Here is a 16,278-nt window from a genome sequence, read left to right as displayed (position 1 = left end):
TAGTTAACTGGAAGGTAATTGGTTGTCCAAGCATGTTTATACACCCTTGCTACACAAGAGTGTAGGAAACTGACTGAAGGATGAAAACTATAATATCAATACATATATAAGAACATAAGTATATAGATATAGTTTTGTTCAAGAAGGTAAAAGAAATGGTTTTGTAAGACATCTAAGAGTTTTGAACAATAATTAACAATGACTTGATGTCATTTTAATAAACATTTCAAACGTAATATCTTTGATAACATGGTATTTTTAAGACAGAAAACCATTTCATTCATCACATTTTGAAGTATGTGAAATCTACTGGATGAGAACACAGTTATAAATACATATGAGTGATTTAATAACATGTTGTTTTCTACTTGTATTCCCCCCTCCATTAAAGCATTTAAAATCATTTACAACATTGATTGAGGGGTATGAACTCACCTGTTGTGAGTGGTTCTAACGGGTATGCGTGTAGGGATGAGAAGTTCCATGAATGATGTCCCGAGACACAATAAGTCCTAATTGACATATAAGGACACATATTGACATGAATATAGTGTTTATAACATCTATATGAAAGGAAACACCTTCCGAGACTAGGAAACACCTTGACCAAGTGTTGGAATCACATGTGATTCAACATAGGAAGGTATAAAGGCACTCACATGAGTTTACTACCATGAGTTCACGGCCTAAGGGAGTTTATGGCCGTAAACTCATGGCTACTCATGTGGGAATGCAAGTTTGAAGGCTAGGGAATGATTTAGGGACATTAGCTCTAACCTAGGATGAAAAAGACCACCATCTTTGGAGTTTTTGAGGAGTTCACGGCCCTTATGAGTTTACTGTCGTAAACTCATGGCCATTTATGTTTATGAGGGTCCTAGAGGTCATAAGGAAGCATTATAACTTCAAGCCTAATCCTTAGGAAGTGTTTGTGGCATCAAAACACCCCTTACTTGAGTTTACGGCCCATGGACCATTTGGTCATGTGTTTGCAGCCGTGAACACCTATGGGTGTTGGTATTTTGATTGTTTTTGGTCCTAGACACATCAAGGTAAAGTGATATGCTAGTCTCTTGGCTTAATGAAGGCATTTAGGGCATTTTGGCAACTTAAAATGGAGTTTACGGCCCAAGAACATCCTTGGCCGTGAACTCACTTTTAGCCCTTGATTCTTAATGTTTTTGATGTCTACACAGGCCATGGGTAGTCTCTAGGTTCAGTTCCAAAGTTTGGAGGGACATTGGGCACACTTTGGCCCTAAATTTTGTGTTCACGGTCCAAGAAGATCTTGGGCCGTGAACACCATTTACTTGGTGTTTTGTGGTTGTTTTCTAGCCCTAAACTCATTAGTGTACAAGTCCAAACTAGTTTCATTGCTTAAGGAAGGGACTAGGCACCATTTGGCCCTTATAAAAGAGTTTACTCCCCAAGGTGTTCTTGGGCGGTAAACTCTCAAATCTTGTAGTTTTGATCTGATTTTGATGTTATTAAGCACAATCTAAGCTATATAATACAACTAGATAGAAGTACTCACAATTTGGGATGAAAACCCGAAGATCCGTGAGAGAGAATTCGGCTTTTCTCTAGTTGGAAATGTAACTAATGAATAAATATGGCTTAGAATCCTATATATAGTCCTGGGATTTTTGGCAGAAAATATTTTATTCACGAAATGAACTCTAATATCATAGAGTTTTGGAATAACAGAGTTGCACAAAACCCTAGTGCATCCACTCTCCTGATATCTCCTTAAATGTAAATCCTGAAATACTCAAACTTATACCCAAAAGTCTGGAAATTCACTGTAACTGTTCTAACTTCTATTGACTTGATATGGTTTGTACAAAATGGAAATTTCGGGTTGTCACAAGTTCTCCAAAATACCACACACAAAAAAAAATATACAAACACAATGCATGCAAGTATGAACCTTCAGCCTGCCTGGACCGCTCTCCCAAACCTACAGTCTACTGGCCCGCCTCGTAAGGCCTACAGTAGCTAGACCGCTCATCTTGGGCCTATAATATCAACTGGACCGCCCATGTTTCTTAACCTTCATCACACAACTAGACCGCCTCACCCAACCCCAACATGTTGACATATACATATAAAAAATAATATAAAAACGCATAAAAGTATACAATTCTACCTACCTAACATATCGGTAATTCATAACACATCCTATACACATGGATACATAACATAATCAGGTGGGTTGGCCTTTGTGCCTTAGACCCAAAACCATAGTGAGAAAACTCACCTCACAAACTTGAAAGAAATACAACAGCTCCCCTGAGATCAATATCGACACCATAAGTCACCTATAAGACAAAAGGAAACTCAACCTCAACCTAAAGTTCAAACCATAAGTTGACCAAAAAGTCAACTAAGTCAAAAAGTCAACCCTCACAGTCAACGGTTAAGTCAAAATCCCAAACACTCATTTTAACAAGTCACCACTTCGTGGCCTCCAATTGGCCACGCTATGGCAGTGTAAGGACAAAACAGTCGAGACCTCCCCAGTTGCCACGTCGTGACAACCTAAAGGTCGTGTCGTAGGAACTGATCTGAACAACTTAATGGATTAGGTTGTTTTCTTACAGATCTAAGAGCTCCAAAGTTCAGATTTAACCCAAGGTCTTGATGGATAAATTTTCCAACTTCATCCGATTAGATATCCTAATAAGTCAAGATCTTAAACCCTAAGTCCTTAATGGCAACTAAATGTATGCACCCACCCATTAAGCACTTAATCACCAAAATCCACTTCTCCAAAGCTTCCAGAAGGGTTTCTGTTAACACGTTGACGCAGGCATATTAAGCAGATAAAAGTTCACTGTTGGTAACACTAATAATATAGCATAGGGAAGTAAGGTCGAATCCTCAAGGATATAGCCTAACAATCAATGCCTTTTTACATCAGGACATTTACTGATGCACCTAAATCAAGCATGACACTTGAAAAAGTAAGGTTCCCCAATTTACAAGGAATCAAGAAAATTCCCAGATCCTTGCAATTTGGGGGCAAGCCTTTTTGCAAATTGAAGAGATATTTTTGCCAGCTTTGATAGTTTCATTAATTTTCATTTTTTCTTAGAAACACATAAATTTGTTAGAAACTTAGCATAACAAGGGATGTGTTTAATTATTTCTACAAGTGGGATATTTACCTCCACCTTACGAAAGTTGTCCATAATATCCTCGTCCTCACGTTCGCGCTTCATGCTTCTCAGTCATGATGGGAAGGGTGGTATGGGATTGTACTTCTTCAGATTTGGCTCACTGGTTGTGGATTTTCCGTTTCTTTATCTTATTCAGTTTCTTCTTCAAACCAAAACCATTTTACATCTTCTTCTTCTTATTCTGGTTCTTTTACATCTTCTTCTTCAACCAGAACTTCATTCTTCTTTAGCTTCTTTTTCTAGTTCAGATACGCTTGGGCCTTCATAACTTATCCTACTTATCAAGGAAATAGCACTCACATTGTGCTTTGGATAGTTTTTTCAGTGTGTCCCGGTAACTTTCCTTGAGATTGCAGACGACCCACAGAAAATAGCTAGTTTAGAGACTTGTTGTTCCAGATTCTTAATACTAGCTCTGGTTTCGTTTTAGAATGCTTGGGTGCTCGTGGCAAGACTTTTCACAATATCTTCCAAGGTCACATTGGAACTACTAGGTTGGTGATTTGAATTCTGGTTTTGATAATTCAGACTCGGATAATTTTGTTGATTCGGATTCTGAAAGTTATGTTGATTCTAATAATTCTGCTGAAAGCTCGTCTATTGAAACCCGACGGTTGCTGCAATTGTTGTCTTGACTGTAAATTATTGTTCTGATAATAGTTTGGAGACTGATTATAAATCTTCTATTGCTAGTATCCTCTAACAGCTTTTACTAGAGCTATATCCTCTTGTAGTAACATACACATATCTTTTGGATGTTCAGTTTTCAGGCAGATACCACATTGTTTCTTTGCAGTTGTTTTTTTCCTTTGTCAAGAGCAAAATAGCCTTTGTCGGCTCACATATTTAAGACTCCAGATGGGCATTGTTGATTTCTTTGACACCGCTTGGCTGATCCGGATACAATTCATCTTCATTACCAGAATGCTTCAACTCTATCATCAACTTTTCGATTAGCTCTCGGATTGTTGTTGGTGTCATATCGCCTAAGGAACTGCCGCTGGAAGCATTTATCAAATGTCGCTCCATGGGTTTCAGACGTTCACATAAACAGTTGTGCAACTAATAATGTAACATCCATAAATTTTACACCAAATTTAAAATTTTCCAATCACAATTTAAACCCAAATAGTGTTTGTTTACAAATTGTTTTCAAATCATTGTTCATCAGAGTGTCCCAAAAACAGATCGTAAGGATGAGGAGCGGTACGGTCACGCCTTCGCCTTGCCACGGCCTCCTGAAGTACCTGAAACTGTAAGCCCAAGGGCTTAGTGAGCTACCCCCAAAATACCAACACCACACTGATAATATCATAACAATAATAATCCACCCATCAATATGCATATTGGGCCATCGGCCCGACTGGACCACCCTACAAGGCCTATAGTCTAACTGAATCTATACCGAGCTTTCGGCATGACTGGACCGCCTCGTGGGCCTACAGTCTCCCCGGACCGCTCATAGGGTATGTTGGCCTTCATCACAAAGCAGGACCGCCTCAACCCAACCCCCAATCAAACAAACATGTGCACATAAATATCATACGCTAGCATTTGTAACAGTCAAACCGATCTAACAGATCAAATAGCATAACAACATCCTATAATCAGGATACCGATCTAACCGAAATCTAACATAGCAACCATCCTAAACCAAGATGAAATCTAGCATATCAGTAACATCGCAACCATCCTATACCAGGATGAAATCTAGCACAACAGTAACATAGCAACCATCCTAAACCAGGATGTATCTAGCATATCAATAACATAGCAACCATCCTAAACCAGGATGAAATCTAGCATATAAGTAACATAGCAACCATCCTAAACCAGAATGTATCTAGCATATCAGTAACATAGAAACCATCCTAAATCAGGATGTATCTAGCATATCAATAACATAGCAACCATCCTAAACTAGGATGAAAACCATAAAGGGCCGGTGTAACACCCCGTTCTTGAAATATCTAATTTTGGGTTCCCGAGAGCAAGAGTAAGGGCGTTTCAGTCCTTGATGTGGATATAGAGTTTGGCAAGAACGGCTTATGATGGAGGAGAGGTTGTAAATTAAAGATGTGGGCAGCAATGGTCCCTAAAGGGGGAAAATTTAGCAAAGGGGTCCCATGCATGCGTGCTTGTGTTTGGCTGGGTATGCCCATCGTAAGCTGGATGTACGCCCATCGTAGTGAAGGAAAGAAACGCGGAGGTCTCTCGACGTACGCCCATCGTACTGGATGTACGCCCAGCGTACGTCTATCATCCAGAAACCCTAAATTTAGGGCCAGCCACTATATAAGGAACATAATGGTTCTTACCCTTGCCTCCATAAGCACTCTCTTAACCTCAGAAACCCTAGATAGCCGTCCCACCTCCATTGTTGGGTGTGTTTGGCCTTGGAAAGCTTGTTTTGGCAAAAGAGAGTCTTGAAGAAGAAAGAGGAAGTTGTCAACGAAGGAGTTGAGTGGCTGGATCTTGTAGATCTGGAAAGACATCATATTCTGAGGCTCTTTTGAGGTAAAAAGTCTCTAGCTTGACAATCATATTGTGTAGATCTATGTGTTATGAAGTTTTGACATCATTCTTGTCCCAAAAAGCCTCATCTTGATGCATGTTTCGAGTTGGTTGAGATTAGCTGTCCTTTTAGACCTTAAGAGAGGTCTTGAGTAAGAAAAATGAGGTCCCAAGGGCTTTGGTTGTCTCACATGTGTTATAGATAGGTCTTAATGGATTAAGACCTTGGATTAAGAGCTTTATGGACGTCCCAAGTAATAAAGTTTGAGACTTTATGAATCCTAGGCATAATTGGTCTATGGATCTGAAGTTTGGACTTAAGAGCTTAAGCCATTAAGATCGTATGAGAAGTTGTAGTTCAGCGGAGTTACGCCCAGCGTAACTGGGAGTACGCCCAGCGTAGTGGGTCTGTGTCCCGATTCCAATTCGCGAGCATCGTTGTACGCCCAGCGTACCAAGGAGGGTACGCCCAACGTACTCCCTCTGTTGGGTTTTCATTTTGGGCCTTAAGAGATTGGGCTGTAATTGGGCTATTAGATCATGGGCCGTGACTGGACATTATGGATGGAGTATTATGGACTCACTTATTATTATGGACCTTGGATCTAGGCCCATTTGATGAGGTGGGCCCAATTTAGTAAATTGGGCCAATATTGGGCTTTGCTTCGGACTTTTGGTCTTTGGGCCATTAGTGGGCTTGAGAGCGTATCTAGTGATGGGCCTTTCATATTTTGATTGTGGGCCTTAGTCATGGACCGGATTGAGTTAAGGGTAACTTGGTCAATTTACCCTTGGAAGGATATTGTGTTTGGTCTAATGGTTATTTTGCTACTTCGAATAGTTTGGGATTTTCGGTGAGGCGGTGATTCGGGAATCTGCTTCTTCAGTTCAGAGTTTCGGAAGTTGCGAGGTGAGTTATCCTCACTATATCAACAGGGTCTAAGGCACCAAGGTCGGCCCTTTATCGGATTGTGACCCGAGTATCGTTGTTGTGTTATTGCTTTGCTATGTTTGCATCCTGGTAGTTAGGATGGTATTATGCTAGTGACCGGTTAGGTCGGTATCCTGGTTAGGATGATGTTATGTTAAGTGATCTGCTAGATCGGATTGATTGAATTTGAATTGATTGAATGTTTATGTGCACATGGTTGTTGGACTGGGGTTGGGTTGAGGTGGGTCCTGCTTTGCGCTGTAGGCCAACATACCCAGGGCGGACCGGTTGTCCAGAAGGCCCAATGAGCGGTCCGGATAGGCTGTAGGCCCCAACAGGGCGGACCAGACGTGCCGAGGCCTGGAGAGTGGACCAGGCCGAATGAAGGCCCAGTGCGGGCGGACCAGTCATACTGTAGACTCAGAGAGTAGACCAGGTGGATTGAAGGCCCGGTGCAGGCGGACCAATCACACTGTAGACTCGATGTATATGGCTAGACTCAAAGGGTGGACTGAAGTCCGGTGCGGCGGACCAGTCACACAGTAGACCCGAAGTGCATGGCTGTTATGTGTTCTGTTATGGTATGACATGTTGTGCGTGTATGGTATATGTGGTTGGTATTTTGGGGGTATCTCACTATGCTTTCGGGCTTACAGTTGTGGTTTAATGTTTTTCAGGTTCTTCAGGAGACCGTGGCAAGGCAAAGGCGTGATCGTACTGCTCCTCATGATTTTGTTTTATGATGTGATTCTGGGAAGACTCTGATGATAATTGTATTGAAAACCTTTTTGTAATAACTTAATGAAACGGGGTTGTTTTTGAAAAGTTTAAATTGGTTGAAATTTTATGGGCGTTACAGCCGGCCTTGGTGCCTTAGACCCTTTGATACAGTGAAGATAACTCACCTCGCAGATGTTGACTCGGTAGATAAATCCCAATTCTCGGATCACTCGCCAAAGACTCCTCCACCTATTACCATAGTACGAGCATACTCATAAATTCTCAACCTCATAAGTACCCCATAAACCAACCAGTTAGCCCCAGGTCAATGGTCAAAGTCAAAGTCCTCAGTCAAGGTCAACAATCCCTATTGACCTTAACTCGCCGAGTACCCTCGGCTACTCGCCGAGTTCTTTGAAGTTCTTTCCCACTCGTCAAGTCATCAGGTGACTCGTCGAGTTCCTACGATTATCGATCGAAACCCTAAGGCCACCCGTCGAGTTTCCTTCTTACAACACGTCGGCTACACACACATTCATAACTCGGGGAAAACTCATCCGACTCGACGAGTTGTTCATACAACTCGTCGAGTCTAAGGCAATCTTCATGGGACTCGTCGAGTTGTTCATCAACTCGTCAAGTTCATCAACTCCGGTGTTCCCATTGCACCTTCACCAAACGTATTTCCTTGTTCCGAAGAATCTTCTTCTTCCTTTCCAAAATGGCCACCGGCCTCTCGACGTAATTCAGGTGCTCATCGACCTGAATGTCGTCCAATGATACTACTGCCTCATGATCCATAATGCACTTTCGCAACTGCGAAACATGGAACGTGTTGTGGATCCGGCTAAGCTCCTCCGGGAGCTCGAGCCTATAAGCCACCTTGCCAACCCTGGAAATGATCCTGAATGGCCCAATATAGCGGGGACCCAATTTTTCCCTATTCCTGAAGCGAATCACACCCTTCCAAGGTGAGACCTTCAGGAGTACCATGTCCCTTATCTGAAATTCTAACTCAGATCGGTGTCTGTCGGCATAACTGTAAGTCCCTAATCTGCCTGTATATCAATCAAATTCGTTTGATGGTGTGGAATCCCAATCAAACAGATGATGTCAGATCAAATAGAAGAGAATGAGAAGAAGTAGATGATGAATCTCAATGTATTAATGAATAGAATGATGATCCGGATACAAGAGATTCACACACACTAACACACAATAGTTCTTCTGTCTCTCTGGCCGTAAACTCTCTAGGGTCCATCAATCTGTTCCTCACACCCTAACACCTATATTTATACAAGGGGAACATGGGCTTGGTGGACATGGGCCGTAAATGGGCTTACGGCCGTAAGGTATTTACGGCCGTAAACTCAACCGTAAACATGACCGTAAACTCCAAAAATATTATAGAAAAATACAATTGCCCAGAAAAGCAAAGTATAAACCATATTTTGACCCAACAATCTCCCCCTTGGTTTATATCTTTCTTTTCTTAATTGACGCAACAAGCTCCCCCTAAAAAGTAGCTGGCTCTTCTTGTTAATCTTCAATGGGAGCTTTGGCTTTAACTTTAATCTTCGATGATTTCACAGCTTCAAGATGAACTTGATGAATCTTCAATAAATGACTTCATCTTGAGCAGTTGGGCTTTTCTTCAAAATTTGACATTGAACGCACATTGGGTGAGGAGGCTTGACGTACTGATTCTTGAAAATTGGTGCTTTCACCTTGAGAATCTTCAGAGAGAACTTCAGAGAGAAATAATCTTCTGGATCACTTCAGCAGGTTCATAGATAGCAGCAGATTGATTGAGGAGGCTTCAATGCAATCCGTCACATAATCTTCAATTTCATCTTCACCTTGCTTCTGGGGTTGAAAGATTGAATTTGAAAGAATAATCTTCATTTCTTGCTCCTTCAAATGAGAATTCTTCGATGCTCACGGACGAAGTCTTGGCTCAGAAATTTTCAACACAAACTCCATGAGTTTTATCTTCACCTGAAATCACTTTTCAAGACAAAACTAAACTAAAAGAAAACTTAGAACAAAAGTAAAACAGAAATAACACTATTTTTGATTTTGAATTTTTTTTATTTTTATTTTTGTTTGTTTTTTTTATTTTTTTTAATTCTCCCCTTTTATTTAAATTAGAAGAACACTATGAACAAACTTAACAAAAACAAAAAAAATAATAGCTAACTTTAAGAGTGATTTGGGATCAAAGTTGTTGGACAACCTTATTCCACTTGTCGGTACCCTTATCTTCACATCTTCGTCTGATCGATCGCCAGTCTTGTGGTCCACTTAAACACGAAAAATTTGTGACAATTTTTGGACAATTTACCAATGACATGATTCAGGCATATATCTAATTGTAAATATCTGTCATTATGATAACTCCTAAATCTTAAATAAATTTACCTTATGACCATTTAACTGACTACAACCAGGGATATTGTTGTCCACCTAAATCGAGCAGCGAGATCTACAGACAATCTGTATGTGTTCAATTTTAAGTGTACTAGAACGTGTTTCCCGCTTCCTGATATGCCCCAGCCATCAAGAACTTCCAGAGTACTCCTTACACCGGGTGAGCAGACAACCATTCAGAGAGAAGATAGATTCAGAATTCTATAACTTATTACTTCAGAGGGGTTGAGAAGTAGAATGTTGCATATGTTGTGTACCAGGTCGGATTAGAAGTCACGCAAAGGAGACAACATATGGCTAACAGATAAGAGGTATTTCACATATATAACATGCAGAGAAATAGAGTTGCATATGTTGTGTACCAGGTCGGACTGGAAGTCACGAAAAGGAGACAACATATGACTAACAGACGGAAAGAAAGAAAATGATATTCTACAGACCTAATTTATCGGAATTTACCAGTCACCCCATCCAACCGGAATTAAGGACAGAATCCGCACATCGAGGAAAAGTTAAACCACGGTTCCAAATACGAGTTCAATTAATGTGACGAGTAGATTCCCATATATATCTCCCTGCTCAACCTATCCGAGCGTCGTATTGTCAGGCTGAATGGATCTAACAAGGTCAAGATTTGTCAAGTCTATAAATTTCCTAAGTTCAACTCTGCCTAGTCATGTCCATTTTAAAATTTTTTGTGCCTACCGACGCATCAAACCAGAGCATAGACCCTTCAACTTTGGGTACGTTACGCAGACTCAGATTGCCTGTTATCACTTGATAATATCACTTCCCAAAACATCTCTTACAAGCACATTTCATTTACACCATATTTTTTGGATTTTCTGATTTTGTAATGTTTTTGGATTTTTGAAACTTTTCTAATTTTTGTTTTGTTTTTATTTCTCCCCCTAAATTTGTGCATAGGAGAGAAACGAAAGTAAATGCGCAAATTTAAAGTATCCTAAAACAAAAATTAGTCTTTAAAGCGAATCAACTTAAGAAAAACTCGGGAGTATAGAGAAGAAAACTCAAATCGTAAGTCACTGATTGTATTTGCATCCAGAAGGTCTGAGAACAGCACGCGTAATCTCAGAACAGATCCAAAAATTCTTCATGTCATTAAGCACTAACCACGTTTGTGATCTCTTCCTTTCTTCCTTTCCCGCAAAAGGACACATTCTCCCAAATAATGTTCTGAGTGTTGTACAGTTGAGAGATGTCTCCTATCAAGTGCCAGGAACAACCACTACCAACAAACCGAAGTCTGATGATATGCCTCCATAGCTGCTCCGACAGAGAGCAGGACCAGTTGGTCTTTGGAACCCAGTCCATTTTGAAACTGGGTCGACCTTTGTCATCCTTGCACGGTACTCTCTCCCATGACATGTCCTGCTTATCACAAATAGAAGATGTAGAAATATTAGAGTCGTTAGTTGATTTGGGAGATTGAACCTTCAGAACCCGTTTGTAGTTGGGTTTAACCCATTTCTTTTTCGATATGATGGGTGGCTCAGTACTTGCTCTTGATCCTGATGTTGTCCGTTGAGATGACTTTGATTTTGACTTTACGAGATCATCTCTTTGATTTGGCTTCTTGGCCGACATTCCCTTCTTGACTTTGGGATTCTGATTCTTGTCCTTTGGGGTTTGATTCTTGGCCTTGAGAGTTGAATTCATGACCTTCTTGGCATTCCAGTCATCATGGTCTGAACGTGACCTTGAGGGGTTTCTTTTGAAAAATCTCCCTCTTGGCGCGTTCTGCCAGCCTTGTGCATAGTAGGGAACATATGCGCGATTAGGACAATTTCTGGCAATGTGTCCAGGTGTTCCACAGTGAAAACAAGTCTTTTTCTTCACTGTAAATTTATCTCTTCCTGCCCCTGGTGGCGTATCCTTGCCTTGTCTCTTATTGCTCCCAGATGCACACTTGCAATAGGCACTCTTTTGTGCTGGAATTGGAGGCATATATTTCTCAATGACAGGTTTGTTAGGAGCAATAGAATTCGAAGCAACAGATTCTGAGTTCAAAGAGTCATTGGTTTGTTCAGTAGTGCTCTCCTTGTTCTCATCTTCTGCTACTTTACCTACACATGAAGTAGAAACATTAGTATTTTCAACATTAATAACTCCTCCTAACACAAATCCAGCTGGTTTTCCATATTTAAGATGTGCCTCCCTGTCAATTTCTTCCTGTGTCATAGGAATGGATGTGTAGTTATGATTGAAAGGATGAGGAACACTATCATACCCTAGACCCTTGTTTTGATTATCTTTGAATTTTAATTGGGTTTCAAACAAGGACTCGCCTGTCTGACTTGAAGCAGTATAATTTTTAAAACTAACATATGTTTTTCCAGACTTAATTTTCAAAGTGTCAAGTTCTTCAGTTACAGCAGCAAGTTGTCTCTTAATATAGTCATAATTTTCACACTTGTTGCTATACTCTTTCTGAAGCTTCCTAAAGTCCTTGGTTTTTGCTTCTAATTCAGCCTTCAGGGGTTTCTGTCCTTTCCTGAGTTGATATCCTTTATATCTCAGGTCCTCAACTTCCCTTTTTAATAAATCAATTTGTTCCCGAAGAAATTTAATCGTGGCTTCACAAGCTGGAGTACATGTAACTTCAGTGACCAGAATGTTTTTAGAACTCATTGTTTCTCTACACTTCAAAGCATCAAGTTCTTGAATTACATCAGCAAGACTAAGATTATTGAGATCTTTTGTCTTCTTGATGATGGCCACATTCATATCCCACGATTTCGGAAGTGAATTCAGTAGCTTTTTGTTAATCTCAAACTTAGACAAGAAGATCCCAGCTATATTCATCTCAGTAGTAAGTGTAGTAAATCGTTGCAATTGAGTTTCAAAGGTTTCTCCAGGGATATAATCGAAAATGTTGAAATTTTGTCTTAACATATCTTGACGACTCTCTTTCATGTTTTCAACTCCCTTGTAGACCTTAAAATCAATTAAAAAGCACAACTAGAAGCCAAAATCAAACTTAAAAGTCAAACCCTTTGATTATAAACCTCAAAAGTCAACCTTAAAAGTCAAATTTAAAAGGTTAAACTCAAAAGTCAAACTTAAAAGTCAAACCAAAAAGCTAAATTTGAAAATTTAAAAATTAATCGAAAAAGTCAAAGTTTAAAGTCAAAGGTCAAACTTGGAAGTCAAAGTCAAAATTTAAGGTCAAAAGTTAAAAAAAATAAAAGTCAAATTTTAAAATATAATTTTATTTATTAATTTTAATTTAATTTATTTATTATTATTATTTTTAATTTTATTATTATTATTATTTTGGATAAAAAGAAATTTAAAATTAAAAGGAATTGAGTTTTGGGGTTAAAAGTGTCAAAAATGCGAAATTTGAAGCGAAAAAGACGGGTTATGTTTTAAATTTCGGAGGAGTGAAACATGAAGCTTGGTAGTTGAGATGGTAAGGCGCTATCTTTGGGAGTTGGAGGTCGCGGGTTCGATCCCCAGTACCTCTAAAGTCGCGTCCTATTTTTTAAATGCGAAGCTGGTTGCGAGGCCGAGGTGCGACGCGCGATGCCAGGATCTGTTACGAACGGAAAACTGCGAGACCCGTAATCTCGGACCGTGAACTTTGAGGCCGCAAGCTCGGACCGTAAGCGTGCGAGGCCTCAGACCGCAAACACTTCGGAAACCCTCGCTGCTGGCCGCCACCCCCTCGCTGATTACGACAAAAAACACCGATTTTTGCCCTTTTTTGCTCCAAAACTCGATCAAAAACCCTTATTTATGAAAAACACGAAGAACAAACCCCCCTTATTTTTCAGAGATCTATCCAAAAACGCAAGAATATTTCGAAAATAAGATCAAATAATGCTCCAAATCTGACAAAATTGGTTGATACAACTTGGCTCTGATACCAATTGTAAGTCCCTAATATGCCTGTGTATCAATAAAATCTGTTTGATGGTGCAGAATCTCAATCAAACGGATGATGTCAGATCAAATAGAAGAGAAGGAGAAAAAGTAGATGATGAATCTCAATGTATTACGGAATAGAATGATGATCCGGATACAAGAGATTCACACACACACACACTAACACACAATAGTTCTTCTGTCTCTCTGGCCGTAAACTCTCTAGGGTTCATCAATCTATTCCTCACACCCTAACACCTATATTTATACAAGGGGAACATTGGCTTGGTGGACATGGGCCGTAAATGGGCTTACGGCCATAAACATGACCGTAAACTCCAAAAATATTATAGAAAAATACAATTGCCCAGAAAAGCAAAGTATAAACCATATTTTGACCCAACAATAACTCTTCTGCCGACACTGAGCGGTCTGCAAACGCCGTCTAATCTGATGTATCTTTTCGGTAGTTTGCAGAACTACCTCTGTTCTCCCCATTACCTTGTGCCCAATCTCACCCCAGCAGACTGGGGTTATACACTTCTGGCCATACAACAACTCAAAAGGCGGGGCGCCAATACTGGAATGATAGTTGTTGTTGTAGGCGAACTCTGCAAGCGGTAGGTGGGAATCCCAACTCCCACCAAAATCAATAACGCATGCCCTCAACATATCCTCGGGGGTCTGGATAGTCCGCTCACTCTGCCCATCTGTCTGCGGATGGAAAGTTGTACTAAAATGCAGTCGCGTACCCAGTTCCTCATAGAACTTCTGCCAAAAACGGGAAGTAAACCTGACATCCTGATCGGAAATGATAGAAACTGGAACCCCATGGCGAGAGACAATCTCGCTGACATACATGTCGGCCAATTTCTCTGCCGACGAACTCTCCCGTATGGCCAAGAAATGGGCACTCTTGGTCAATCGATCCACGATGACCCATATGGCATCAAACCCCTTCTTCGTTCTCGGCAACTTCGTAATAAAATCCATCGTGATCTGCTACCATTTCCACATGGGAATTTCCAGAGGCTGCAACTTACCGTGCGACCTCTGATGCTCAACCTTGACCATTCTACAGGTCAGTCACCTCTCAACATACCCAACGGTTTCTCGCTGCATTCCGGGCCACCAATAACTCAAACTCAAATCACGATACATCTTGGTGGCCCTGGATGAATAGAAAAGTGAGACTTATGAGCCTCCTCCATCACTGTTTGCCGAACTCCTCCGGACATCGGAACCCAAACCCGACCGTAATGGGTCAACAACCCTCGGCTATCCTGAACAAATCGGGCGCTCTCGCCCCTAATAATCTCCAACTTCCAGTTCTCCGGTCTCATACCCTCAACCTGAGCATCCCTAATCAAGCTCACAAGCAGGGAATCCACCGCTATCCTCATACACCTTGCTGGGGGTAAAAGACCCAGCTGACTTGTGGCTCAAAGCATCCGCAACTACATTCGCTTTACCAGGATGGTAAAGGATCTCACAATCGTAGTCCTTGACCACATCCAACCACCTGCGCTGCATCATGTTCAGGTTCGGCTGATCCATAATATGTATCAAACTCTTGTGATCTGTATATATAGTGCAACAGACACCGTACAGATAATGCCTCCAAATCTTAAGAGTGAAAACCACCGCTCCCAACTCAATATCGTGCGTAGGGTATCTCGGCTCATGCGGCTTCAGCTGTCGCGATGCATCAGCTATCACCCTCCCCCTCTACATGAGGACTGCCCCCAAACCCAAAATGGATGCATCACAATATACTACAAAATTCTCAACTCCCTCGGGGAGTGTCAACACCGGTGCCTCACATAAACACTGTCGGAGGGTCTTAAATGCCCTCTGCTACTCAGGGCCCCACTGGAAATCCACCCCCTTACTCGTAAGACGAGTGAGGGGTACTACAATCTTGGAGAAATCTCGAATAAATATCTGGTAGTACCCTGCCAAACCCAAGAAACTCCTGATGTCGGAGGGAGATCTCGGAGTCTCCCACTGCATAACCGCCTCCACCTTGGCCGGATCGAATAAAATCCCCTCCTGATTAACGAGATGTCTGAGGAACTGGACCTCTCGTAACCAAAACTCACACTTCGAGAACTTGGCATACAGCCGCTCTCACCGCAGAACCTCCAGCAGCTCCCTGAGATGCTCTTCATGCTGCTCTCGGGTCTTGGAATATACCAAGATATCGTCTATAAACACAATGAGCGAGCGATCGAGCATCGGTCTACATACTCGATTCATCAAATCCATAAACATTTTCGGAGCGTTGGTGAGCCCAAACAACATCACCACGAAGTCGAAATGACCATAACGAGTCTGAAACACAGTCTTCTCCACATCTTCCTCCCCCACCCTGACCTGGTGATATCCAGATCTCAAATCAATCTTGGAAAACCAAGATGCACCATGCAGCTGATCGAATAGATCATCTATCCTCGGGAGTGGATAACGGTTCTTCACCGTTAACTTATTTAACTCCTTATAGCAATGCACATCCTGTGCGAATCGTCCTTCTTCCTGACGAAAAGGATCGGTGCTCCCCAAGGTGAACTACTCGGGCGAATAAACTGCTTACCCAGCAGTTCCTACAAC

Source organism: Lactuca serriola, chromosome 1, assembly GCF_051521515.1.
Source record: "Lactuca serriola cultivar US96UC23 chromosome 1, Lser_US96UC23_V15, whole genome shotgun sequence".
Classification (NCBI taxonomy): Eukaryota; Viridiplantae; Streptophyta; class Magnoliopsida; order Asterales; family Asteraceae; genus Lactuca; species Lactuca serriola.
The sequence above is the reverse complement of the archived record's forward strand: the minus strand, read 5'-3'. Positions refer to the sequence as shown.